Source organism: Rhea americana, unplaced genomic scaffold, assembly GCF_003343005.1.
Source record: "Rhea americana isolate MKP2758 unplaced genomic scaffold, rheAme1 scaffold_348, whole genome shotgun sequence".
Taxonomy (NCBI): Eukaryota; Metazoa; Chordata; class Aves; order Rheiformes; family Rheidae; genus Rhea; species Rhea americana.
Genome location: NW_028186477.1, coordinates 122,252 through 148,996, shown reverse-complemented (window position 1 = coordinate 148,996; position 26,745 = coordinate 122,252). Strand labels below are relative to the sequence as shown.

General features: G+C 41.9%; 1 protein-coding gene across 4 annotated transcripts in view; it reads left to right on the top strand.

Moving 5' to 3' along the window:
* Nucleotides 1-26,745, top strand: part of DTNB (dystrobrevin beta) — a 217,076-nt gene that overhangs the window by 76,305 nt on the left and 114,026 nt on the right. The window lies entirely within an intron of this gene.

Below are 26,745 nucleotides of genomic sequence, written 5' to 3'. Positions count from 1 at the left end.
GTGACCTTGGACAAGTTGTTTAATTTTTTTTTTCTTTTTTTAAAACGTCTTTCCGTCAGATTCTCAGTTTCTTTTACTATGAATCCATACAGCCCTTGAACAAAGGGATTGTGATCCTGATTGAGGCCTTTATGTGCTGCAGTGAGATAATATGTAAGAAAAAATTTACCTGGTGAATAAGGTTTTGTTTCTGTGATAGGAGCAGTTTCCTATCAGAATGCAAATAGACCTGTTATTTTCAATGCACATAGGACAAGAATATTTATCAGGAATGATACAGATATAGCAGAACCTGCCTTGCCCTAAATGACCTGTTTGACCCTTCAGACTTTGCTTGCTTATGGGCCTATAGTATATTTATTACAAAACAATACTTTTTCAAGAGGRTATATGTATTTGAGATGTTCATTGTAAGACTAGCATTGTAAACCTCAGGGAGGAGAGCATAGATGGTTTGTGTTCAACAGTAGCTCCAAGTGAAACTGCATTTACTCCATGAGGCTTCTTCCCAGGTCTCTACTGGAATGGCAGCTGCATCATCTCCAAAACGATGCAAAATGTATTCAGAGAGAGGCATTGCTCATGGTGCTGCTCTCTTTAAGGCGTCTACTTCCATGACCAGCAGGTACTTCCATGTTTTTAAACTAGAGCAGTGTCTGCTCTGATTCGAATCAGAGCAGGCAGCTGGAATGTACCTCCTGGCACGGTCAGTGGACTGCAAAACTAAGAGAATTTTCTTTATGCTTTACCTACCCCCTAGCAAAGGATTAGGTTAAATAATGTCCAGTGTGTGTGTTTGGCACTCAAAGTTGAAAGAGTTGAATTTCCAAATAGTGTGTAGTCTCTTGCCTGAAACTACCTTAGTAAAAATAGGATTGAAAAGTGGCTAGGGTGACATGATTTTTTCTAAACAATTCCAGGGAGGGTCTGGGGAACATTAGAGCAGAAATCTGGTATCTGTGCCACGCAAGAATGTTTAAGGGTAGATTTAGTGAGCACATGGATCAACACAACACATTTGAGAGCAGTCAGTAGGGCTTCTAGGACAGGAAGTCATGCCTCGCAGTTATTTTGAGTGTCTAATTAAGGATAATTGAAACAAATTTACCAAAAGCAAAACATACTTGATCAACCTGATTGTCTTCTGTAAAGACATAACTGTTTTTTAAGAAAAGAAGAAATGGTAGATGTAATAAAACTTACCTTTAGTAGGGCTTATTTGGAATCTGAGGAAATGTGGACTGGAAAAAGACCATTAGCTAGGTTGGAAATTGGCTGGACTGGGCTCAAATCAGCTCTTTGAATCTAATTGGCAATCAGTTATGATTGAGGTCCCACAAAGGTCAATATTGTTCAACATTTCATTAGCAACCTGGATGGTGACACAGAGTGCACTGTCAACAAATTTGCAGATGTTACTAAATTAGGCAAATGCCTGACATGACAAATGGTAGAGCTTTAATCCAGAGGAACCATGAGAAGCTTGAGGCTTGGGCTAATGGAAATGTCATGGAGTGCAACAAGAAGTACAAAATTCTGCACTGAAATGGAATCCCCCATGAACTGGTACGGAAAACTGACTGARGAGCAGCCTTGCTGGTTATGGTGGATACCAGGCTGGGTATGACCAACAGCTATTCTCAACAGGAATAAAGCTGGCTGCAGGTTGAGCTGGATTAGGAGGAGCATGGCCAGTGGACTGGAGGAAATTATTATCCCCTTCCAGGACTGGTGCAAGCCATACCTGGAACAGAGTTCCCTCAGTTCAAACAGGGTTACTGAGAAAATGGAGGCTACTATCAGCTACCAAGATGTTGAGGGGTCTGGGGTACCTGAGCCTATGAGGAAAGGCTGAGGGAGCTGGGCGTAGTAGGTTTTTCTATCTGCCATGGACACAGCTCTACAAATGCGATACTGTCTGTTTGAAGTGCTTACAAGTTCAGGTGTGGAGAACCAATTCCTTCACTGCTYAGCTCCAAGCTTGTTAATATAGGTTTAGATGGGTTATAAAAGCCTAGGAGGACTGAAAAGCTTGTGTGGTGGGAGTGATAACATTGCTGGCTATAACTGATTTCAGAATGGTCAGCTGGACCAAGGGAATGGTAAAGGGGTGGCTCGCTTCCATCTTTTGATGGTGCTGATAAAGAAGGTCCTCAAAGCTGCCTTTTTTTTTTTTTTTTTTTTTGTCCAATTAGTAAAAAATTGTATCTCTGCCCACAATGTGGCCTTGCCTTTTTCCTGAGCTCACATTTGGAGAGGGAGCCAGCAATCATGCGCTGTGCTGATGGCAAGAGATATTCCATATCAGAGGGAATTCAAGAAGGTGTTTGGCTGCATCTTCTACACTCTCGGGCTGATAAGTCTGAACTGCGTTTTGAAAAAAGATGTCAAACAATTTGTATACTTGCTGCTAGTTGTTGATATCTCTTGGAGCACTTGGGAAGTTCCAGAAGCAAYTGAAGAAAATTCATATTACATCATGTTTTTCTCAGGGAGAGAAGAGGAACTAAGTCAGACAGGGCAATCTCTAACATGTTAAGCTTACCAGCGTGACTTTGTTGAATACAATAATTGAGCAGTAGATTAGATGTTTCATTGGTCAGTTAGTAAAAAAAAAAAAAAAAAAAAAAAAGTAATTCATGTCAATCAGCATAGGCTTTTGGCAGTTGGGTGTAGTCAGACTTATTTTGTATCCTTTTTGATGAGATTAATTTTGATTAATAAAGTAATATCGTTGACATAATGCACTTACTCTGAGCTTTGCATAATTTACAAAACAATAGTACAGCGCGTATTCCATGATTAAAAAAATAACTAGTTGTTCTCAGTGTAACTGTAAAAAGAAGGTTGCTGAATAGGATGAGTTTTCAAGTGGACACCTGCAGAGACTGGTGCTAGCATCTATGCCATTTTGCACTTGTATTAATGCCCAGGAGGAAATGGTATAAGATCAGTACTGATCAGATAGGCAAGTGAGACAAATGTTGGAAGAATGGTAAATATTAAAAAGATGATGGTCTGTGTTTCTTATTAAAATCGATACAAGTACACATCGATTTCAGTCCTGCAGAGTCCTTCATATAAGGTGAAAAAATATATAAATCAGGGACATTACACTAGGAATATACTCCAGAAAAATGTGGGAGGCCATAGTGTATAATTGGCTGAATTTGCATTCTCAGGGCAGCTTTGTAACCGAAGAGGCTAATGTGATCTTTGAGGGTATAAACAGGAGAATTCACCCTTTGTGTTTCRTAGTACCATGATCCTTGCCAGAAAACTTTGTAATGATGGTACGCACAATCAAGAAGGATGCTGAAAAACTGAAGGATTTGAAAAGATCAATGAAAATGATTAAAGCACTGGAAATGGATTATTGACAGATGTATACCCTTACATTCAAGGCCTTGAATTCAGGCAATTTAATTTAACATACAGAACTTAAGGAATAGTTTGATATTTCTAAAAATACCTAGCCTARAGAAAGGAGATATAATCCCAGGGAGGCTTAGCAGATAGGCTTAAAAGCCACTGACCAGAAGCTGAAGCTAGACAAATTCAGAATAAAAATTAAGAAAAATGTTTTCAATAGTGAATGTAATTAATTGTTAGAATAGATGAACAAAATAAAAAGTGGTAGTAGGATTTCCATCACYGCATTTTTAAAAACAAGGGGAGAGTGTATTTTGATCAAATAAGATTTAATTCCAGTCAATGTTCTTTTTTGGACAGAAGCTTAGTTACTACAGTGTTTCCTTATAGCTTTGTGATCTATGAAAATGCATGCAAAAACTTTAATACGGTCTCAGATGCAAGGAATTTTACAGACTGCACTAGCAAAGCACAGTTGACTGTGCTTTGCTGGTGGAATTATGGCAATCATGAGATTTGCTTTACTTACATTTCCAAAAATAAGGGATGTTTCTGAAACCGGTTCTACCTCTCTTTGCCGGACTTTCCTGCAGCCATGCTGGGTCACTGCTGTAAAAGTGGAAATTTTTTCTTCCTGTTATTTCAGCACATTCTGCTYCTCTTGCCCTTTGCTCTCTCCCTGCATCCCCCTCCAGATTCTAAGCTGTGTCTAGGTAGGAGTTTTCTGGCACTAGAGAATAATTCTGCATGAATCGTATTTTTTTTTAATTGACAATTTCTGAATGTGGTTGCTGGTGTCCAGAAGCTCCAGAAGTTCCCCTCTTTTTTTTTTAAGGAATTACAATCCAAAATTAATTAAAAGACATTAAAAAACTATTCTCAGTTTATTTTATGATAAAGCAGAGATTGTGTTTGACATAGATCCGTTTTCCTGGGAAACATCAAAGCTTTCCTTCACTACAGAGTTATTTCAGGTTGTAACTTGAGCATTTTCCCTGATTCTGGACCCATCAAAATTGAAAAAAAACGTAATGAAAGTCTGTATTTTAAAGCGTTTTCTGCCATACAGCCTTCTGGTGACACAGTTCTGTGACACGGGAGGTGAAGATTTACCATTCCCAGCTGAAATAATCGTGCCAGCGAAAGCTGCCCCGGCAGCGTAGCTTTTCGGTGGGCGCTGCATCGCCCCGGTGTTGTTTGCGCGCTGCGGCAGTTCTCGGGCGCGAGCGGCGCTGCTGGGGCGGAGGGGCTGCGCCTGCTGCGGCTCGGGCGGGTGGTGTTGCTACCCAGGGCTGCTGCTCCTCCCTCTCCGCCCTCGCGGGAGAGGAGACCCAAGCGGGCCGCGTCGCCGCCCGCGCTGTTTTGGTGACGGCGGGTTCGCCCGAAGGAGCGGGTAGCTGAAGAGGGAACGTGCTCTCCGCTGCAGTGGCCCACGGGAAGGGAGTCTGTGACCTCCTGCGAGCTTCGCCGGGGAGGGGCGTAGGAAGCCGTGGGGAGGGAGAGGATTGCTCATTACTTCAGATCCTGATGACTTTCTTATGCTGGAAGGGCTGCTTTAAAGCCTCAGGAGATGGGGGAAATGCCGTAAGAAGGCATTTGTAGGGCCKGACAAAGTGTTCAAGAAGGATACGAGCTCTTGGTGTCGGCACAGACTGAGAATAAGGCTGCGTCACGTCACGCTTGCGTTGCTGTACGCGCCTGGTCATCAAGGCCAGTATCGGGACGGAGCAGCGATCGCAGGCGTCTGAAGTTGCTGCCGGGGGCACGTGAGGTCGGTTGGCAGCCCGCGCTCGGCCGGAAAGCCCGGTTTGCCGCCGGCTGCAGTGCTGTGCACGTTGCGGAGGTGGTCGGTTTGTGGCTGGCTCCTTTGCAAGCTGCCACTGCCCACCGCTGGTTCAGCGGCACGAAGCCGACTCTCCTGGATGTGCAGCTGCTTGGGGGCTGCGATTGCGCCTGCCCCCGGACGAGGGAGGTTTCTCTCCAGCAAACCCTCGACGCGGCAGCTGCAGCCAGGTCCAAACACGGCCCATTAGAGGTCTGCCTGGAAATGGGGAAACGTACGAGTGCGTCGGCGGTGTCTGCGTCAGTGCAGCGAGCAGAGGTGAGGGGAGCGCCCTGCCCTGCGTGCAGGGAGGGTGATGCGCCTGCAGGACAGACGTACACGGCGGAGTGTGGAAACATCCACGCTGACGGGAAGAGACGATTTCCCTTGCAGGGGAGAGACGGTGTGCAAGTGCTGTCTAAATGGGAAGACTGTGCCTATGAGCCACTTCTTACTCTTCCTTTTTACAAGGCATATCAATTTAGAATTTGAATTAGACTCTGTTTCTAGCACAATGACATCTGATAGATTCAAGAGTCAAAAAATCGAGAATTGGCTAAGCTGTTTGAGAAAGGCAGAAATTGCTTAGTTTTAAGTAAAGCATAGTTCTGCATAGCCTGCTTACTGCAAGAAATCACAGTGACCTTTTTCTTTGTCAATACTGGTATGAYCAAGTTGGGAGGAGATTCATATTTGACACTGAATATATTTCCTGACAAAATGACTCCTGGGAAATCTGCAGTGAAAATGTGCAGAAGGTTTGCCTTTGCACATTAAAATTAAAAATTGTGTAAGATCTTTGTGAAGAGTTATGGTAAGAATACTGGCTCGTAGGCTATCAATGTATTTCTGGACCATTGGGTGCATGTTACCAGTAAGGCAGGGAGAAATTCTATTTTATTTGACAGATTAAAAACTATTTCATAACTATCCTCTTCTTTTCCCCACACTTTGGGAGGCAGCTTTAGATGACATCGCTCCTTTCCAGTGCTTCTACTCAAAACCCCAAAGGAAGCAATGACCTGTCAAAAATGATATTCTTTATGCTATGCTATGGACATCTCTACTGAAAAATGTGCATTGCAGTGGAAACAAAAAACTGATATGCTTACAAAACCGCATCCTTATTTCTTGACCCTGACTGCCCGTTGCTTTCACAGGGCTAGCTGCGGGGCTGAAACTTCCTTAGCTAATTTAGGGAGTCTCCTTTGGGTAGAAACCTTGTCTTCTTTTCTCCTCACTGCCAAAAACCTTGGAGGGTTAGAGGAGGAGGAAAACATTCCTTCCTCCTTCCTTTTGTCAGCAGAGGGTGGAGGGAAAGTGTGCGACGTGGTGCCAAGACACCTCCTCATCTGAGGCTGCGATCTAGCAGAGGAGCTCGGGTGGCTCAACGGGGAGGACCTGGTGCACTCTGCTCGTGCCCTGTCCCGGGGTGAGAGGGAGAGGAACGTGCGTCAGGGAGGCTTGCTGCTGGATCTGGGTTACCGTGGCCCCCTTTCCCCGGGCATCTTTCCGCTTTGGCAATAGGCTTGCTATCAGGTACCCAGTTAATRTCTGTTTCACATATCTCAAAAAAATAATATTCCTAATGAGAAAAAAGAAATGTTATTATGAATTTCGATTGACTGTATATAACTGGCAGAACTGCCCATTGCAAGAAATTCTAAAACAAAACAAAAAACTTTGCTACTGTTTCCTGCGAAGCCCTAGGATCAGTTCTGTGTGTAAGAGTTAGGATTGCTYGGGCTTTCCAGCCTCTGCTCGCAGAGAAATCCTGCCTCCCTAGCAGCCGGGAGTTCTGCGAGAGTGCTAGGGCATCTAGGGACAGGGGGTCCSTAGATTTGGGACATTTGGGATTTGGTACATTTGGATTTTCAAAAAGCTTTTTGAAAGGATAACTTAGTTTCTTTAATAGTCTTTGATAAGGGGATTGGGGGAAAAGAGTTTTTTTTTTTTTTTTGATATACTGACAAGTGTTAAAGGATATGGAAGCAAAAAGTAGAGCTTAATGGTCACTCTCCAGGATGGAGGAGAGTCGGTGGTGGGATCCGTGAATAGATGCTAACGGGTGCGGGCAGGGGTGTCCGCCCCAACAGCCCTCCTGCAACAGTTGTGGGTGCTGGGGACACACGAGGCGAACCGAGAGCACGTGCTGGTGAGGCCGTCGTGCCCCTTCCGTCACTTCGGCCTCCAGCCGTGCCAGCGGCAGAGTGCTGAGTTGGGCAAAACACTGGKCTGACCAATGGGGCATTTCTTATGCTTTTATTTTTTTCTTTGGAAARAAGAATCCTTTAAAAAACAAGAAAGAAGGGGCAGGGCTGTTTGCAAACAAGTCTCTTCAAAGGTTTCCTGCTTTGCTTCTGTAAACTGTAGCTGCAATAAYGTTAGTGAAGCCCAGTGTTTTGTTTTAAAACATGAATGAAAGATGATCTTGTAGGAGCAAGAGGAAACCTGAATTCCACCAGAGCCAGAAATAGTGCTTGAAGCAATGCCAACTGTAATGAGGAAATTCCAATATATCGTGGACAAATAAATATAAATCATATTTTCTATCTTAGAAATCTACCCTAAGTTTCTGTCCGTCATGCAGTGCCCTTTGTCCCACAGTGTCTTATTTCCCCACCACTGAGTTCTCCACYGCATTTACCTCAACATTCGGGTGACTGTTCTCCAGGTGAACAGATTTTACTGTAAATATTTTTGTTATATTCTGCTTAGTTTGAAGTAAATAGGATTGCAAAAAATTGATTTATAGTAAGCAACCATAAAATCATTCCAAAGGAACCCTACCTGTAAAGAAATTTTCTCCTTAAATGTTTGCTAATTARAGAATTTGCTCATCTTGTTGCTTGTCTTGCTGGTGTGGTCAAAACACAACGAAAAATAAAAAAAWTTAGATTAATTACAAAGGAAAGGCATGAAAGTTGAGATCATGTGAGGTGAATGAAAAAATCATGGTAGTGTGCTTTCTACCAGAAACATAAAAGGAGTCAGGAAGCCTATTTTAAAGAAAAAAGCCCCAAAGCATTACATATATTGGGGGTTCACCTGTGTTGTACTGAAGCACCTTGGTCACCAAACTCAAGGCATTTGGAGGTGTTTTTCCTGCAACTGGTGGCCATCAGTTCTGTTAGCAGGGACAAATGAGAGCCTCCTTTCTAGCTGATGGTTTTCCTCAAGCAGAGACCTGTGCTCTGCTTAAAGTGCATTGTAGGGATTACTTAAGGAAGAGTTGGTTCTTTGTAAGATGTTTGGGAAACTGTAGACTGAACTGTGGCAAATTGTGTGTATGTGAAGTTACTAGCTTGAAGATAAAACAGTTTGCTTGTAAACATGATAAACTATGTATGAATAGTATTGACGAGTTCCTGGTGTAGATCTCCAGAGTGATGTAGTAATGCGCTTGGTTGTGGGTCTCGGTTACAAGCAGTCTTGTCAGCTTTCATACACTGCAGAGATCTGTAGCAGATGCAGTGAGACTGGCCTGTATGGAGAGTCCATGGGAGTGTTTAGGTGTAGAAGTACCAGCAGGAAGAAGCAGCAGGAGGGGGGCAATAGCACCAGCAGGTGCTGATGGTGCTTAGACTCGCAGGTCAGGACGATCCCAGCATGTCCAGTGCACCTTCTCGGTATGCCCAAATCCAAAGACAATCAGCAGCTCCTAGAGGGTGCAGAAAGGCATATTCACACCCAGCATGTGGTTGCAAACCTAAGAAGAACCCAGGAGCCATGAGGAGTCCTGGAGAGTTGGCATCAGCGATGCAGTTTGCTGAGTGTTATTTGGGTAGGTTATGTGGTTCTGGTGTATGCCGTTTTAATTTGTGGAGGAGGCAGGCCCGCTTTGCCCCCGTTGCTCGTTCCATCTCCTTGTGTTGGCCTAAGCACTCAAGCAGCCACAAAGCAAACTGGGCTGGGGGCACTGTGGGGTTTCCCTGTGCAGCCCTGAGAGGCTTAGAAATAAAAACAGTTTAAGAACAAGTGGCAGGAAGWGAGCAGGGTCACCTTTCTTTTAGCAGCACTGCCAGCTTTAAACAGTCATGAAAATACACTGTTACTGGTGACCCACGAGCTGTTAACAAAGGCAGTATTTGTAACTGCAGCAGCCAGGAGCCGTGCAAGTATGTTTCTATCGTAGGATAAAAGGTCTAGTTGCTGAAAGCAAATTATGGACCCTGAAGAACAGCCATGACATTTTGAGTGATGCCTTTGCATCATCACAGGACAATACTTGAAGAGACCTCTGTAAAGCACACAGAGGCTTCCTGGTCCAGCTAGTGGTGTTTACAATAGAACAATTTTGTAAAATACTACAGAACACKCCTTGCTGCTGAAGCTACCTCACTCTGGATGGGAGCAGAGACTGATCTGACTGCCAGGGTGGTTATGCTCCGTCATCCAGGACCTGAGCTTTTGCTGTCAGGGACTGCTGAAGGTTAGTGAAAGCTGCCAACACATCACAGCCTTCTGGCCAGTTGGGGAAGTCTGCTGGAAAACGTGCCTGTAAGAGGCATGTGCCTCCAAAAGCTCTAAAACTTCCAAAATGCTGATTTTTTCTTTTACAGTCAATGGTTACTAATCCAGATCAGCTGCTTAAATGCATTAAATAAAATCTAGATGAACACAAAGCAAAGGAAAAAGAAATATGCTTAAGTTGCCAGTATTCAGTGTGATTGTACTGCAAAGATGACTTTTCACAGAAGGTCAGAAGATAACATTAAATCAGTTAGTCTGACCTCCTGTATCTCTTTCATTTTTAAATGTCACCACCTGCCTTSCATACTGGGCCTGGTAATTTGTATYTCRCAAAGGTTGTCTGCCATAAAGGCATTCATTCTTGATTGCAAGATTAATTCTTGATTAATATACTGTTTCTTGAATCGTGATTTGTTCAAATGGATAGTTGTCCTCTCTGTTTAATGTTTATGTTTTATTTTAAATTTCTCTTAGACAATGTTCCACCTAAAACATTGATTTTGTTGGTCTTTCTCGGCTGACCTAACCACTCATGCATCTCTGTATATATGTGCTCAAGGACCATACTAGCTCTGCTTCCCACAGATTGCTTGTCCCCTAGGACCTGTAATCCTTTCTTGCAGGCACCACTCGTGGGTACAGCCCTATTCTGTAAATATAGTCTGCATTTTTGTCAAAAATGTACAGTTTTGCTTTTGGCTTTATTAAAATGCAGCCTAGCCCAGCACGTGATCTGGGGACCAGGCTGCTGTCTTTCCACGATTAACATATGAGAGAAAGATGAAGTGGRTGATTGAGACAACTCCAGCAAGAGAACGGAGGCCTTCAAGCGCGTGAACGCCTTCCTCCTCCTCCGTCGTTCCAGGTCACAGCGCAGCTGAGACGACCGCAACCTCCGCGTCTCGCTGCTGCACCAGCGCGTGTCTGCGTGTGCACACACGCCTGCGTCGCTCGGCCTGGGGGTATTTACAAACGTGCAAGGATGTGGGGCGTGCTCTTGCTCTCTGAACTTTTGTACTGCAAGCAATTCCTGTGGATATAGCAGTTCTCTTCCTTCGYGGCTACGGTTTCTGTTTAATTTAACATGCTAGCTTCAATGCCAGCAGCCAGCCAGGCTCCTGTGAAGGAGGAAGGAAGCCCCGCTGCAGCTTGAGATCCTGTTGTTTTTATCTTTCTGCATTTTTGGCAAAATTGCTTTTTCTTTTTTTTCCCCTAATATCTCCRTAACTATTTGGTGTAAGTTTATTTTTCTAGAGTATGATAACATATTTTTAACTTCCATGTTTATTCTGTCACTACAGATGATTAGCGCCTACTTCTGTCACATTGTATGCATTTCTATCAAAACGACAAACATACATTTAAAAAGTTAAAGATGTTTAACTCTTTAACATATGACTGATAGTATTATAATCTACAAAATGTTATCAAGCTAAACATGGTTAAAATATGTATTTTTCTTGATTTTAATATTCTGTTAGGTTTTGTGTTTGAGTACCACATCTGRTACATTGCATTTTCCTTGCCAGTGAAGGAGATACATTTTCCATGTTTTCACTAGTGGTCTTGAAAATTGTTTTTCAGAATGAAGATATCTTTGGGTATCTCCACGTTAGTGATTTGGTTTGATTGATACCCWATGCACATTTCCTTAATAGTCTTAGACTGAAATTCATTCCCAGTGTGTGTAGCAGATTGGACTCCGGACTACTGAAGAAGTAACTAATATGTGTGAGGTTTTTATCTCACACTAGGAGAATGATTCCTGGTGGATTTACCTGCCATCCTTGAGACCARGCTGTTCTTGGAGGACTGGCAGTTTCCTAATATTTGGTTCTAAATCATTTTACTGGCCAAGTGTTTATCTGGATTAACATGTAATAGCTCTTTACCAGAATTTGTAATAGCTTTTAATCCTTATGACTGGCAACTGTCTCAGCCTAATGGGCCTCTAAATGATAGTGATATTTATTTTGGGGTTTGAGGTTTTTTTCCCTGAAGCATTTTGATTAGTATTAAGKAAGGTTGTAARCGCTCAGAGTAGAAGGTGTGGATAACATGCTCATTTTGATTGCAGCTGTCCTTATTCTCCTTGACAGAACAAAATTATTCTTCTGTTTGAAATACTTTTGTTTGTTTTATYGGTAGGCCGCTGTTTTTATTGTATAACTTGCCTATGTTATCTGCTCTACCATACTGATTTTTTAGAATTATAGAATAATTTAGGTTGGAAGGGAYCTCTGGAGGTCATGTGGTCCAAGCCCTTGATCAAAACAGGACCCGTTCAGAAGTCAGATCCAACTTTAGATTAGATTATGTTGCTCAGGGATCACATCAAGTCAAGTGTAATTASCACTGAAGATGGAGCTTCTACCGCCTCCCTGGGCAACCTGTTCCAGTGTCTGACCACCTTCACTGTGAAGAAAATGTTTCCTAATATCTAGCTGGAATATCGCTCCTTGCACCTTGTGTACATTGTGCCTTGTCCCTCGGAGACCTTTGAGAAGTCAGGCTCTTTCTGCTCTGTAACCACCCTTCGAGGTAGTCATAGAGAGCGGTAAGGTCCCCTCTGAACCCTCTGTCCTTCACTCTGAACTCTCAGCCTCTCCCCACATGCTATGTGCTCCAGCCCCAACTATCTCTTGGACAGRGTTATTCTGTCCAAGATGCAGGACTTTRCTATTGACTTTGTTCAACTGGTAAAGGAACCTACAATTGATATCATTATTGTAGCCAGTCTATGAAGTCGTGTGGTTTTTCTTTCTTTTAGCTTCTGAGGGGAGTAACCTTCTWACTTTTATAAAATGTATTCTCTCATGTAAGCCTTACATGAAAAATTACAGTGCTTTRAAGTACATAATGCTGGAAAGGAAACATAAGTTTTAATCCATCTTTGTTCTAGCTTTTGCTTCAGTTTCCTAAGGGACCTGACGGACACATTTAATATCTATGTAAGCCACGGAAGATGGCCAAAATCCTGGAAGGTGRGATGTCGTGGGGGACTTGATTTCTCTGGTAATGATGTGCAAAACCTCCTTGAAAAGCTCTCTGTACACCATCAGTGACAGCACCTACGAATGATGTAAAGCGGGGGACAGGGCATCTCCTCCCCGAGCCCATGGCCACCRGGTGCAGAAGGAAAGTAAAGCACCACGCTCTTACAGCATCAGCTTCCTGGACTTCCAGGAAGTGTGTTATCTGATGACAAGAAGCTGTTCAAGGAGATTTTTTATTGGMTAGAGAAAAGAAATGTGATACTCCCCTTCCCCCAGCCGCAGAATGGCGAGGGGGCAGGTTTAGCTCGGTTGGTGAGAGCGTGGTGCAGCTCATGCCAAGGTCGCGGTTCAGTCCACGTATGGGCTAYGCTGAGGGTTGGACTAGGGGATCTCCAGAGGCCCCTTCCAGCCTTACCAGTCTATGATTCTATGAATAGTGCTCTGGGTAATAATTTGTCTCAGGAGCCTGTGCTGTAACCACATTTCAGTACTCCAAGTAAGATTTTAGACACTGTGTAACTTAGGAAAATACTWCCCTGTCTAATAGATGTTTTGCACAGTTAATCTTTTTCTTTCAGTAACGTAGTCCAGATCTGAGTCCTTTAACTGCARCTAGCTCAGTGGTAAAGATTGTTTCATTATTAATGAATTTTGGTTAATTTTCACCAGGTAAATATTTTGGGAGTTTCTTAGAAGCCTAACCCACCAGATGTTTTTGAATGTCTGATGTGTTATGCATAGCTGACAATTCTTTAACATAATTGCAAACAAAAGTCTTCGCATCCTTAAGATTTTTAGAAAATTAACTGCATTTTAATGCTGAATGTTYTTTACAACAAATGTAAAAAATTGCATTTCACACTAGCTTTAATTTGTCCTTTAAATGTTRATGTATTTAAATACACAGAATGCTTTCTTTAGCTGGATATGGGAGGAATACAGCAACTTAGGAATGGTGCTGGATGCCCTSAGTGGCTTCAGTTATCCGTTAGTGGTTGAGCAGTGATCCTTTTCCTCATGGACTCTGTATATTTTATTGTTCCTGATCTAGAAAGATTTTCCAGAAGAAAGAGTCAAAGCTTAGGTTTAATTTTTATCTGCTGTTCTGGGAGTACATGTATTTTTGGCTAGTTAAGTCCCTTCTTGATTTCAGGTTGATGAAAGGATAGTATGACATTTTTCAGCAAAGGGAATAGGAACCTCTGAATAGTTTGATTATAGGTCTATATTTGGGGCGTTTATTTATAGTTATTGTTTATTCTTATAGTATATCAAATGGCAACTTTTTTACAGTATTAGTAAGTAACTCCTGCCTGTTCTTTATATTGTCAACTTATTATGTTATGGGATATCAAGTTTTTGGATATTGTCAGTATTTTTTTTAATAATAATTTAACTTCTTACCATACCTGTATTCACAGTCAAGTTCTGGAAATAATGCCCTTATTCTGGGACCATCAGAATATGGAGCATTAGATATAATTTCTTTTATACTTGAGAAAGGAGCTAAGATGCTTTTAATGCTTAAGCAATTGAAGCTGAAGCCAAACAAATTTAAATTAAAAATCTAATTTTTATGGTCAAGACAATARTGGAATGAACTACCAAGCGAAGCACTGATGACTTTTGCCCTTTGATACCATAGMTCCAAACTCCTAATAGCTTGTTTTGATGTTGGAGTAAGTGGCTGAAACTTAGTGATTTAGGTATACAGGAGGTCAGACTGCATGATTTAATAGTCTCTATTAGACATAAAATTGATAAATCATAGGTTAATTTTTATGTCAGCGGTTTAAAATGCACAGGAGTTTGTGAAAGTTGGTTAGATCTGTGCTTATATTTTAGTCTCTGTCTCTGTTTCTCTTCCTTCCTATCGCTTACTGTTTCCTTTCTTGTTTCCTTTTTCCTTTTTCACTTCTCACTCTGTACTTTTAAATTTAAGTAGCTCCTCGGTGTTATTGAGAACATTATGTCAGTGGATCTTCTTTACCTCTTTATTTGTGGTCTGTACGTCRTTTGCTAATGCTGTAAATATTAAGGTTTTAGATCTGATCCTCTGATCCTCTTGAAATGAGAAAAACTCTGATCCACTGAGGATATTAAAAACCAAACGTCTAAGTTGCGAATAATCGGGGCGCTAGGATTCAAGAAGCGGAGGAACTGCTCCCTGCTCCGCGGTCCGCGTGGGACGTGCCGGAGCGCGCCGGGCGCAGCCTCGTCACGAGGCACGGCAGCCTTCTGCTGTCTGCTGAAGTCAGCGGATCTCGGGGSGGCGTCTCCTGTGTCATGCTTACGTTGCCCTTAACAAGCGTTACATTTTGAAGAGTAATTTTTATACTTTTCTATTGATTCATTTACAGGAAGAATGTAGAAGCTGAAATACGCAGCGTTGTTTGTTATTTGGAAAACTTTATGTATGCGTCTCTGCTGCTTCTGGCTGAGGCCATGTTGCTGCTTTKCACCTTCAAACGGATCAAAATATTTTAGATTGATTTAGAAAATCCTCAGGCCTTTTGTTGCTGGACAGTTAATTCTCGCCTGCCTTATCTGACCTAAAAACATTTTGTAGAGCAGAATACCTTGTGCACAGGAGATGCTGGGTCACGTGCTAGCGCCGTTTCCTTAGAGACGGCCGCCGTGCGGTGCATYAGGATGCCTGCTCGGAGGAGAAAGGGAGAGACATTTGCTCCAGAGCACAAAGGTTTGGTGTGTTTGCATTCCGCGCTGCTCCGCTGCTTTAGCGTAAAAACGTTGGGAAGGTCTTTGCATGCTCTCGGGACGCTAGAGCTCGTTGTTACGGCAGAGGAACTTCCCCAGACGCTGTTTAAAGCGTAACCCTTTTCCTCGGCTGTTTGCGGGGAGCTGCTACAGTCTGGCGAGAGCGATGCCAGTAGCAGAGCTGAGGCATGACCGCGCTGTCAGGTTTTATTTGCTTCTGTCTGTTGTAAACAGATTGTGCCAGCAGCCGAGAGAGGGACCCTGCGCGGGGCGTTTGAGCGAGCCGCCTGTAATTGGTAACTCGCCGACTGCTTAGGTCCCATCTTCCCTCTTAGTCATTTTTCTAACAGCGCGAGAGCAAAGTCATTACAAAGTAATATGTTGCTGTATGTCTTGTTTACAATAAGAATTACCGGGAATAGACTATGCATAAAAATATACCATTTTAGTGGAAAGCACTGGAATTTACTGTGACATTTTATCATGAGAAGTAATGTACATATTCCAACTTACTGGAAATAAATAGCCATAATAATGAACTCATATTTATGTCAGTGTCTAAAAGCATTAAGTGCTATTTCATTTACATGTTAGAGATGCCAGTCAGCAGAAGAATGTTCTTTAATGTTTTTATTAGAGACATTATATATAAATAAATTGGCTATTATATAAAAAACAGTGATGGCTTCATAGTAAAATTGTACAGAAACAAACATTGTGTATATTTTCACTGGCTGTTATTATAGAGCTCTGGAATTGCTATTCCTGAGTACTTGTCATTTAAAAGAATCTCAGTGAAATATTGTATATATTTTCAGATTTGTAATTAGTTTTTAACTTTCTAGCATTTCTGTTTTAATTCTGTTTTGATTCTGATCATTTTATCTGAAGCATACATCCTAAACTATTTTTAAATTACTACAAACACTGTAAATTTAAAGCAGTCTAAATTTACAGTTTTCCAGAGGACAGAGCAAAATGATGAAATCTTTGGGTTCCCCCCCCCCAAGACAGATGGTAATGCAAAACCAGGCTGAATGACAAGAGGTTATTAGTAATGAGGTAATAAAACGTTACAGTATCCAAATATGGTTAAAATGCTTCCTTTTGGCAAATATTCAGCTTGCTACTTTTGGATTATACATTTTTTACCTAAATCTTTGGATTATGTTTTTTTCTGCCTCCCTTTGCATCCAGATGGCTTTGRCTGGATTACTGTTTAATGGCAGTAGGAAACTCAGTCATAGTTGAAAAATAGATGTAGAAGCTCTATAAAGGCTTTTAGAAAACTTAGTTCAAAATGTTATGGGAAAGCAGAGCTGCATTTCTCAGTTCTAATCCAAAATTTWAAAAATCATTTTTGAATAGGATGAGAACAGGCCATTGGCCATTTTGTATTGTTTAAAATAACAAAGAAGGCAAAATAGTAATTAATCTGTTACATATGCATAAATTTTTTTGAAAGTTGCTCACATGATTTGCATGGGAATRGGAGGGTGATATCCAATTTAATACTACAGTGTTGTGTTCTTTCTTTGTAGGGGAAAAAATGTTGGCTCAGCATATCCATGGATGTATTTGCCCTTGGGGCTCTCACTGGAGGAATATTAGCAACTACTTTTAAATAATTCCTGATTTCTTCCTATAAATACACTGTCAGAAAGTAGTGCATTACAATGAAGAATTGCTGAGAATCGTATCATACTTTGAATATTACAACAATCTGCACAATATAAAAATGCTCTGTCCGTTCCTGAAACTGTAGTCATATACAGTATTTTAATAACATTTTTAATAGTATTTTAATTTCTGAAGAATTATTTTAATAATTCTTCAGAAATATTCAAGCAATACTGTAGATAGTTTGAGGAACTGGTAAGAGGCTACAGAGGATTTTGTATCTAGTTCTTTGCCATTTCAGTGATGATCGAAAGTACATTTCCATTCTGAAGTTTGTTTAGACTACACAGTGAATTGATTAACATGTCCCGTAAATGCAACCTATTCCCCTTTTGTGTCTTTGTTGCCTACTCAGCAAAGATGCTAAACGAGCCTCAGAAACTTGGATCTCTTTCCTCTCCTGAAAGCGGTGTACGCTTTGATAAACAGACATTCTTTTTCTATTTAACAACAAATGCTGGGGAACGATTTCCCACTTTGTGCTGGAGGTTTCTGGTAATTTATTGGGGCATCTCACTGGTAACATCAAAGCTGAAGACTGAAGTTGCATCACTTCTATCCCAGGTCCCAGATGAGATAAAATAAGTACTTGGCTAGAATAAAGATGAGGTAAGAAGTGATCGGGGTTTTCAGTTGCCCTGCGGCCGTGTCTACCCTTGCCTGGGCAGCCGGTGCAGTTTTACCTTGAAATGCAACAGTATAAAATGGTGGTGCCTTGTTTAGGACGTGGTTGCACGAAGTGGTTAAGCTGTGGCAAGTCAGACCAAACGATTTTTGAAAAGCTGCATCACCTAATTCCTAAGAGCAACTTAGCTCCGTTTCGACAGCAGCAAATCGCCTCCGGATGAACTGGAGCTAGATGTGTCGCGCTTTTCCATGTCTGTTTGCCAGCGCGGAGTCTGTTTCTGATCCTTCCTATGCAGACCCTGCTCGTTTGTGCGACGGTAGCACAGCGCTGCGTACTCCGAGCCTGTGCCTTGTGCGTCGTGTGCACGGCCCCCAGCGCAGTCAGCTTCAGCTGTTCGCTTCGGCAAGGCAAGTGCCTGGAGTCCTTCCGCCCCGCTAGTCCGGCGCAGCCCCTGGGGTCGCCCGGGGTGGCTCGGGCTGTGCCGGGGCTCGCGCTGAGCTCGCGGCGGGGAGCTGCACGGGCAGCGCGGCCGGAGCAAAGGCACGGACCCCGCGGGTCCAAGGAGCCTCCGCGTACCCKTGCTGTGTTTGAAACTGGATGTATCCAACCTGAAAGAGTTAGCAAATAGATTAACCTGGATTTCAACAATGCTACTGCTGTAATATTTTCTTATTGCAGGAGCATGTTTTAAACACCAGGGTTTCCTGATTTAAAGATGGATAACGCTTTCAAGTTGTCTTTAAGGGGAGCAGGGATAGTTTCTTGTTTCTTAATCCAAACTCCACCCAAGAATATGCTCAGTACAAGGCATGTTTTTCCAGCTTTCAGTTGTTCCTGTGTTTCTTCCCTGAGCCCTCCCTGATTTCCAGCAGCCCTCTTGAATTGTAGTTCCTAAAATTGGATGCAGTTCCATTAGTATTCTTACAGTGCCAAATGCAAYAGAAAACCCTCCGTTCCCAGAAACCGCTCTCCTACTTTTGTATGTTATTGTATTAGGCTGCTTTGATCCAGCATCACACCAGGAATGCTTTTTGAGCTGACTGTTGTGAACCTCCATGTCCTTTACAGAATCATTTTTCCAACTGTTTAATTCCATGAAAAAGGGTAATTCTACTGCATTCTTACCTGGGTTTTTTTGTGTACCTTTTTTTCATCATGAGCTTTTGCATTTTTAAATGGTTTTCTCTTCTCTTTTTCTGGCCTGCCTTCAATGCATCCTATTGAATAGATGTATTGATTTTTATATTCTACTTATTTAAACATGTAGTCAGAGAGAAAAGGCAGCCTGAGATCATTAYTTAGATCCGAATAATAAATAATGGGTCTTATTTATGGTCTTAGTTATATATAATAYGCTATCGAAGACATCTTTCTATTATTTTCTCCTATTTAGTGATACACACTGCAGTATTTAGAGGATAAGAGTTCATGCAACACACCTCTTAAATAATAGAACAATTTTATTCAGCAGAGAGGACACTGGGCAGAAAATTACCTGTCTAGTGCTCGATGTTACAAAGTGTACAGTACGGCCTACTAATGCCGAGTTTGATGAGTTTCAAAGCAAAGATGGAGCTGACACAATTTATTTCCAAAAGTATCGCAAGTAGTTGTTGAACTCTTTAGACATATGGAATAGTAAGGACAGTGTTTAGGAAGTAGTCTGAAACTATTTTCACCTAATCTTATTTGAAAGTAGTCCTGTGGATTACTTCCGCTGAAGCCTGTTGAGGTTTCAGTGTCCCACCGCTTACCGCAGTGTCCCTGTGTGCTAGTGCCAGCCCTCCCCTTTTAATTTCGTGTGTGTCCGTGTTGTCCAGCTCGCCACTTCTTGTACACGGCCTGCCCGAGCCCCTTTGCCGCTAGCACACAAGGCTCTGAGATACGTGTCAATGCATGTACTTCTGAACATGCGTTAAAGCTTGCGTTTCGCTTCTAGGCATTCTTTAACACGACCCTTGTATGTTCTGGTCTTTTCATCCACTTACCACTTGCCTCCTGAGCCTGTGTAGGTTTATAATGACTTGATATTAGTGATGAACTCCATGCAGGCTGCTGTGGTTCTGCAGATCTCCCAGACCAGACCAAAGATACATGGTCCTGTGTGGCATTGCTGGGGGGCAGAGGGGCACAGCAGGCTTTTGGTTACCTCTGAAGTAAAAAGGAAAGGGAGCATAATTTTGGATGAAGCATCTGAAATATCTGATTACAGAACCACTTGCAAGGTGCTGGTGCAGGAAGATCACGCAGACTGTTAGAATCATAGAGTCAGTAAGGTTGGAAGGAACCTCTGGAGATCATCTAGCCCAACCTCCCTGCTCAGCAGGGTCACCTAGAGCATGTTSAGCAATGCCAGAAATCTCCAGTTACGTCGAGATTGTCTCTGTGGGGTGAGAGTGCTGTGGCAAGTCTGTCGGTTCCCTGCGGCCTGCCSCAAGTGCCGGGGCTTGGGCTGGGTCTCTGCTGCTGATCAAGCAACGTCCCCTGGCAAATTTCTGATGAAAGGATGTGTGGCTTTTAGATCAGAGGAAAACTGAGGAAGCAAAGTCAAAGGAATAAGCTCTTGATCGAGTCATAGTACTGTGAATGCTGTTAGTTTGACTGTTCTTTGACACTGAAGCCAACTGGCCCAGAACGGTCAAATCCACACTATCAATCTTTCTTGCCTTCCAAAAGAGCAGGGCCACGTCTGAAAGGCTCGCTGGGAATAGCTTCTGGCTCGTGCTGACTCCCAGGCTGTTCCCAGGAATTATTTGGGGGAGAGCTCTTTGGCTCTCCCCCAAGTGTCTGCTAACAATTTGAACGCGTAGACGATCGCATTCCAGGATACTGGAAGGCTCCCCAGCACTGTTTAATTCACGAATAGAGATGAGGCCAAGGCGGCTCTGGATCAGGCCACTGAAACACACTGTGAAGATTTGCCAGATGTGAACCACAAAAACAGCTTGAGGTGCTGCAGTGGGCTCTAGATCTTTAACCTGGCAAATAGTATCTGCCATTTTTATTAGTTTTTTGGGAGTTTGCAAAGTAAGGGGGAAAGATTTCAACTGTATGTTCGATATCATGGCACACTTTGTGCATGCTAAAATGACTTCATCCTCTTTCAGTGAGGGAGGGGACTAACCATTTCCATGCCACATCTCACCCCTAGCCCCTTCCACCCTTCTCTTCAGTCATTAGATCCCACTSTCACTTTGCTAGCATGAGTATACTGGTGTGGGTCCAGGCACTGGACCTGGATTTGATAGACAGGCTTTTTTCTTGTGGTTATATCAGTGCCTTTGTGTCGTTTTGCAGTGCCTGATGTCACACTGGGTGAGGGAGAGATGCAGTTCTCTCATTAGCAGCCCAGTGTCCTTTTACTGCAATCTGCCCTGAGCATATGTCAGGCCTCGTCTCCCTTGTAACAGGCACAGAATTTTTGAACAGGTGAAATTCAATGTAGAGGCTGAGATTCCCAGGCAAGGTGCATTTCAAGTGACTGCCTCTGTAACTTGCTTCCTTTCCCACTGCTTGGTAGAGACCTCGGCTTACTAGGAAAAATAGCTTCTATCCTGGAAGAATATGTTCTTCTTTGGCTTTTGGATTATTATAGAATAAAATTGTCTTATAAGGAAGTTTAAAAAATAAAAACAGTAGTAATAGATCCTTCGTCTCATTATTTTAAAGATAAACAAACCCCCTTGCATAGCTGGAAGCACAGGCAATCTACTGATAACCACGTTCTTTGGTGTGAGTAAGGTCCATGTTCTTCCAACAAARTAAATGATGTATCTTTCTAGTGTCAAACATAATACACCTTTCTGATTCATTCTGCACTGGTGTTCGTGAACTTATCAGTGTATGCATWACGATGGAACAACACATGTTCCGCATGCTCTCCTTCTAAGTGGTCCTGTACYGGAACTGCTGGTCCTCAAACAAATCCTAAAGTGACTACAGATGTAACAAGTGTCTCCATCCTCYGAACTGCCCTTCAGAAGCAATCCCTACCCACCAGGAGTCAAAAATTGCTGGTGAAAATGCTACTCATCATATCACCGAGTCTCTTCTGGGTTCTGCTGCAACAATAGTTGAGTTGTAACTCAGAATAGATAATGCTGGATCATCCATGGTTTGACATTGTGTGAAACACGGAAGTAAGGAGCATTCAGCCTGAAGTTCCTCAGCCAAGTACATTAGCAAGCAAAGAGTAATGTTGCAGAGGATCCCTTGAAAAAGAAGCGTATTTTGCCAGAGTATATTGTAGAACAATCCCTAGAATGGCTTGAATTGGTGGTGCTGTAAGAAATTCAATGTTATGTTCCCATCAGTGTTAGCACTAAACTTGCAAAATAAGGGAGGAGACAGGTGCATAAGAATGGGCTCCATCCATTTCTGCRGGCTGAAAGTTCAGGTGATAATTTTGAGGAAACAAACAAAAAAATCTGCGCACAATTCTGGACATAGTTTAACCACAGTGTGCTCACACACTTAGTATTTAAGCTTCTTTTGAGGGAAGGAGGTTGTAATGGTAGTAGAAAATAGTCCAGGATTATTTGGCCTGAACTTCTGTTAGCATGATGAACTGGCTTAGTGTCCTCAATGATGTGGTCTCAAATCTGGATGCAGTTGTTATATCATGAGAGTTTTGAAGACAGTGTGTGCTTCTGTGCCAAAACCAGCAGTATTCCTTGGACAAGCATTAATACCAGTGGTCTGACTATAGTGGTGTGTAAATGCCAAAGTCGTGTAAGTTACAGTTAAGGCAAAGTGTGGTGACTTGACTCATGGTTTTCATGATACATATTGTGTATTTATATGTGTATGTATTGAGCAAAATGTATTTTTGCAACTGTAACTTTAAATAATCAAGATCTTGCAGATGGAATTATATAATTGTGGTCACCAGCAAGTAGACTTATTTTCTGAAGAGTGTCAAGGGAGAGATAATCTCTTTTATTAGATCAGCTCTCATAACTGGAAAGATGTTTTGGGGTCACAACCTTGCCTGTGCCACTTTAAACCATCACAGTGACAACATTTGTTTAAATGGAATAACTGAATAGCATTGCAAACACATGTGGATAGGACTTTTTGTAGGTAACTTAATTCATGATTATTCTTTGGAGAAATTCCTTTCAGTCTCTCCTGAGAAACAAAGCCAAGACAGAGTAGGTGCATTAYTGCACTGTTAACAAAATGTATTGACATAGTTCTTCCAGGAATGAGATATGAGAAGAGTAGGTCACGCCTCTGTTCCTTTGAATCCTTCCTGACATGTTATAATAGACAGAGATTAGTTTTCACATGGTTGTTCCTAGGAATCTCCCAGAGGACTTCTGAGAGTTGTTAAGCAAGGAAATGTCGTTTCTTTGCCTCTGTAAAAATACTATGCAATAGAAAATAAGAATTACATTAAATCAGGGTGTACTTTATAGTCAATGTCTTTCTAACCTGAAGGGAAGTATTAAGCAGAAAACCGTTAATACTGTGTGTGTTGTTAGGAACAAAGAGTTCTAAGGGAATTACAGTGAGTTGTCCTTTTCTAAACTGCTATACAAGAAATTATAGAGTTCCCAGAAAAGAGAAYCTATTTCATTTTTATGTTTCTTCCAGTTGACACCTTATCTGAGAAATRTCAAAGGATTATTGTGCCAGTTGGGATGCTTTTACTTCTGAAGATCCATGCTACAGGTTTCATCAGCCTTTATTTATTATTTCCAATTTGGTTGATTAATGAACTGAACTTGGATTCATTGTGGATTTAGGTGCTACTCCTAACTCTTTTACAATTCTTCTGTGTAATTTTATGCAAATTTCTCGTAAGATGTTGAGATCTTTAATTTCTGCTACGTGTCATGCCAGCCCACCTTGCACTTAGAACTTCATGTTACCKTTTACCCCCATAAATATCCATAAAACTGACTGTTTTCCTTTAAATCTTACCTTAAAATTCTGAATTCTGTCAGCATGTCCATGTAAAATGGAACAGTGATAGGCAAAGATTGTGCTCAGCTGCTGCCTGTGGTGTAGTGTGATGTGATGTCGGTATGGTTTTTGAGTTTTCTATCTCTAACACTGGTTTATGCCTCCCCCCTGTTCCGGGCTGGTTTTTACTGGAATTACTGGTGGCTTGGACCAACTTTCTCCGTTGCAGAGGYTCACAGCTTGGACTCGGCTGGCGTTCCTGAGCAGTGTTGGAGCAAATAATAACAATCTACTAGGAAGTTTTRTTAGTTTAGAACTTCTCAGGTTCCCAAACATTCAAATCTGAAGAGATTCCAGATGTGACTGACTGTGTTCCTTTTTTTATTATTTATTTATTTTTTATTAGTGAATACTATAACAGCCTTTAAGTCTCGATACACTGGCAGAAGCAAATAAATAATGTTCCCTTGCAACACGTCAGCAGTCTCAGGAGAACTGTTCAGGGTGGGGGGCAGTTTGGTAAATTCCGTTTGCGGCTGATTTTTTCTGTGAAGGTCCTGTGCTTTGGGGGTGAGTGTCTAGCACAGTAAAATTTTGTTGAGACAGAGTTCCTTTTATTTATTGAATATTTAGGCTTCTGAGATCTCAGTCCCATTTTTGTTCCAAACTTTCAACTACCATGTCTAAATGAAGATAAGCGAGTACCTAGGCTTAAGTGTAAGCTTGATGGTACTTTTCTTCAGATCATATAATTATTGATTTTCTTACTTAGGAAAACTGTTCAGGCAAAATAGCAGTGACTAAGCTATTTCCAGTGTCTCATCTTTAGACAAGTTTAGAGAGAGTAGATGTGACAGTAACTTCAGTTGCATCTGGATCTCATAGGTCTATTACAGGTAGGAGAAAATGATTGATGAGAATAAATACTAGCAACACCAGTTAGGATCCTTGCTGATTTTATTAGAATGATAGCAATTACCCTTAAGGATTTGTTTAGGAAGCTAATAGGGAAATCGAGGAACAGAATATCATCTGGGTTAGACCAAAAATCTATGTAGTCTGATAACTCATTTTCAATAGTAGCTAAAAATGGATGACTGATGAGGATCTTAGTCATGACAGAAGAGACAGAGATAATACTCATACACAGATGTTTTGAAAAAGTAAATGAAAAGGATAAAAAAGTAGTAAACTGGAAAACTCAAACTTGTTTGAGTTTTGTCTGTGTTGAGGTGCCTTCTGTAAAGGTGATTTAAGGTGTTTTCAGAATTGACTTTATGATATTGTGGAAAACAAATTGTGTGGATGAGTAAATTGTTTAAAGCTGCTTCTAAGAGACATATCTGTATTGTTCTGTCAAGTCTTTATTCTTTCTTTCCCGAATATGATGAAAGCAGAGGACTCTCATGGTCCCTGATTTCAAGTCCTCTTCGAATCTTTACTATTTATTTGTATTCTAACAGCACCTACCATTGCTATGCAATGCTCAGGTACATAAGAATATACAGTCCCTGCTTATAGTCTAAATAAATTAAGCTCAATAATACTGTGATAATAGGAGTACCCCGAGCTGTGAGCTCGGTTCTGCTTCTCCCTTGCCAAAGGAGTGCTCCCTTCACTAGATAGGTCTTTGCAGTACGATTGTCAAGGTCGGTCCTTGTCCTGTCCTTGAGCCGCAACCCTGTTATTTCCTCAGCTGTTCCTCGTTCTGATCACGTGAGGAACAACAGCATTTCAGACTCATGGGATAACTGAATAGGTTAGCACTTACTTCAGTGCTAACCAGCAGTGTAAAAAGTAATGTAATCATTTTTAGTTATGCAAAGGACGTTGTAGTGTTTTTCAAGCTCCTAATATTTTATATAATGTACATCTTGGAGCTCACATTTGGAATGGGAATAAAGATGTCTAGATTTATACTCCTTGATATAAGCTGACCTGTGATCTCACCAGCTGCTTAGCTATTGCCACTTTTTGTAAACATCATGACAGAGAATAATTTAAGGAGGGATTTAAAGGCAGAAATAGCATAGATTTGGGATGGTTTATGGAGCACCTGCATGTTAGAAGGAGAACCATTAGATGAAATGAAGTCTGGCATTTTTGATAGTATCAGTATGATATCTCAACTTCTATTGTAACCGTATCTGTCCCCAGTGGCAGGCACCTGAAAGGTTTCCCTACAAATGCTGCTTTTACTTAGATGCTTTTCTTCCCAAGAATAGCACAGACTGATTAAATTCACTTTAAATGCTATGCAAGTTAAAACTGAAAAAATTAACCTCATGAAACAAAAGAAATTTTGTGACAGAGTTATAAGCTGTTCTTAACATACTTCAAGGTCTGTTAGTTGTTCTGATATCTCAGTTGAATTGAGAGCGGGAGGGGAGGGGAGCAAAGTTACTTTATTCCTTATTTTGGGCAACTTGGATGAGGGTTTCCTGGATTTACGTCTTCCCTCTTCCTTTGCCTAAGRTGGAATCTCCTACCCCTCCTTCACCTGTAATACTCTGAATAACTTTTTATTTCTGTTATCTCATCAGAAAGTATCATTAATAGTACAAGATTCTTGCAAAATGCATTTTTGATAACTGCAAGCTTGCTTTTGCTTTTCTTTGGATTGAGTATCTGCTTCTATCTTGTAATGCAGTCAGGTTTCAGTTACAGACTTTCTGGGACAACATTATGTCATCATCAGTGGCGTGGAGTCTACCTGGAGGCTCTGGCTGGTGGCGTCCCCCAGGGCTCAGTACTGGGTCCCATCCTGTTCAACTTTTTCATCAATGACCTGGATGAGGGGACAGAGTGCCCCCTCAGCAAATCTGCCGATGATCCCAAGCTGAGAGGAGTGGCTGATACACCTGAGGGCTGTGCTGCCATTCAGAGAGACCTGGACAGGCTGGAGAGTTGGGCAGAGAGGAACCTCATGAGGTTCAACAAGGGCAAGTGCAGGGTCCTGCACCTAGGGAGGAAYAACCCTAGGCAYYWGTACAAGCTGGGGGCTGACCTTGTGGAGAGCAGCTCTGCAGAGAAAGGTCTAGGAGTCCTGGTGGACAACGGGTTGACCTTGAGCCAGCAATGTGCCCTTGTGACCAAGAAGGCCAATGGTCTCCTGAGGTGCATTGGGAAGAGTGTTGCCAGCAGGT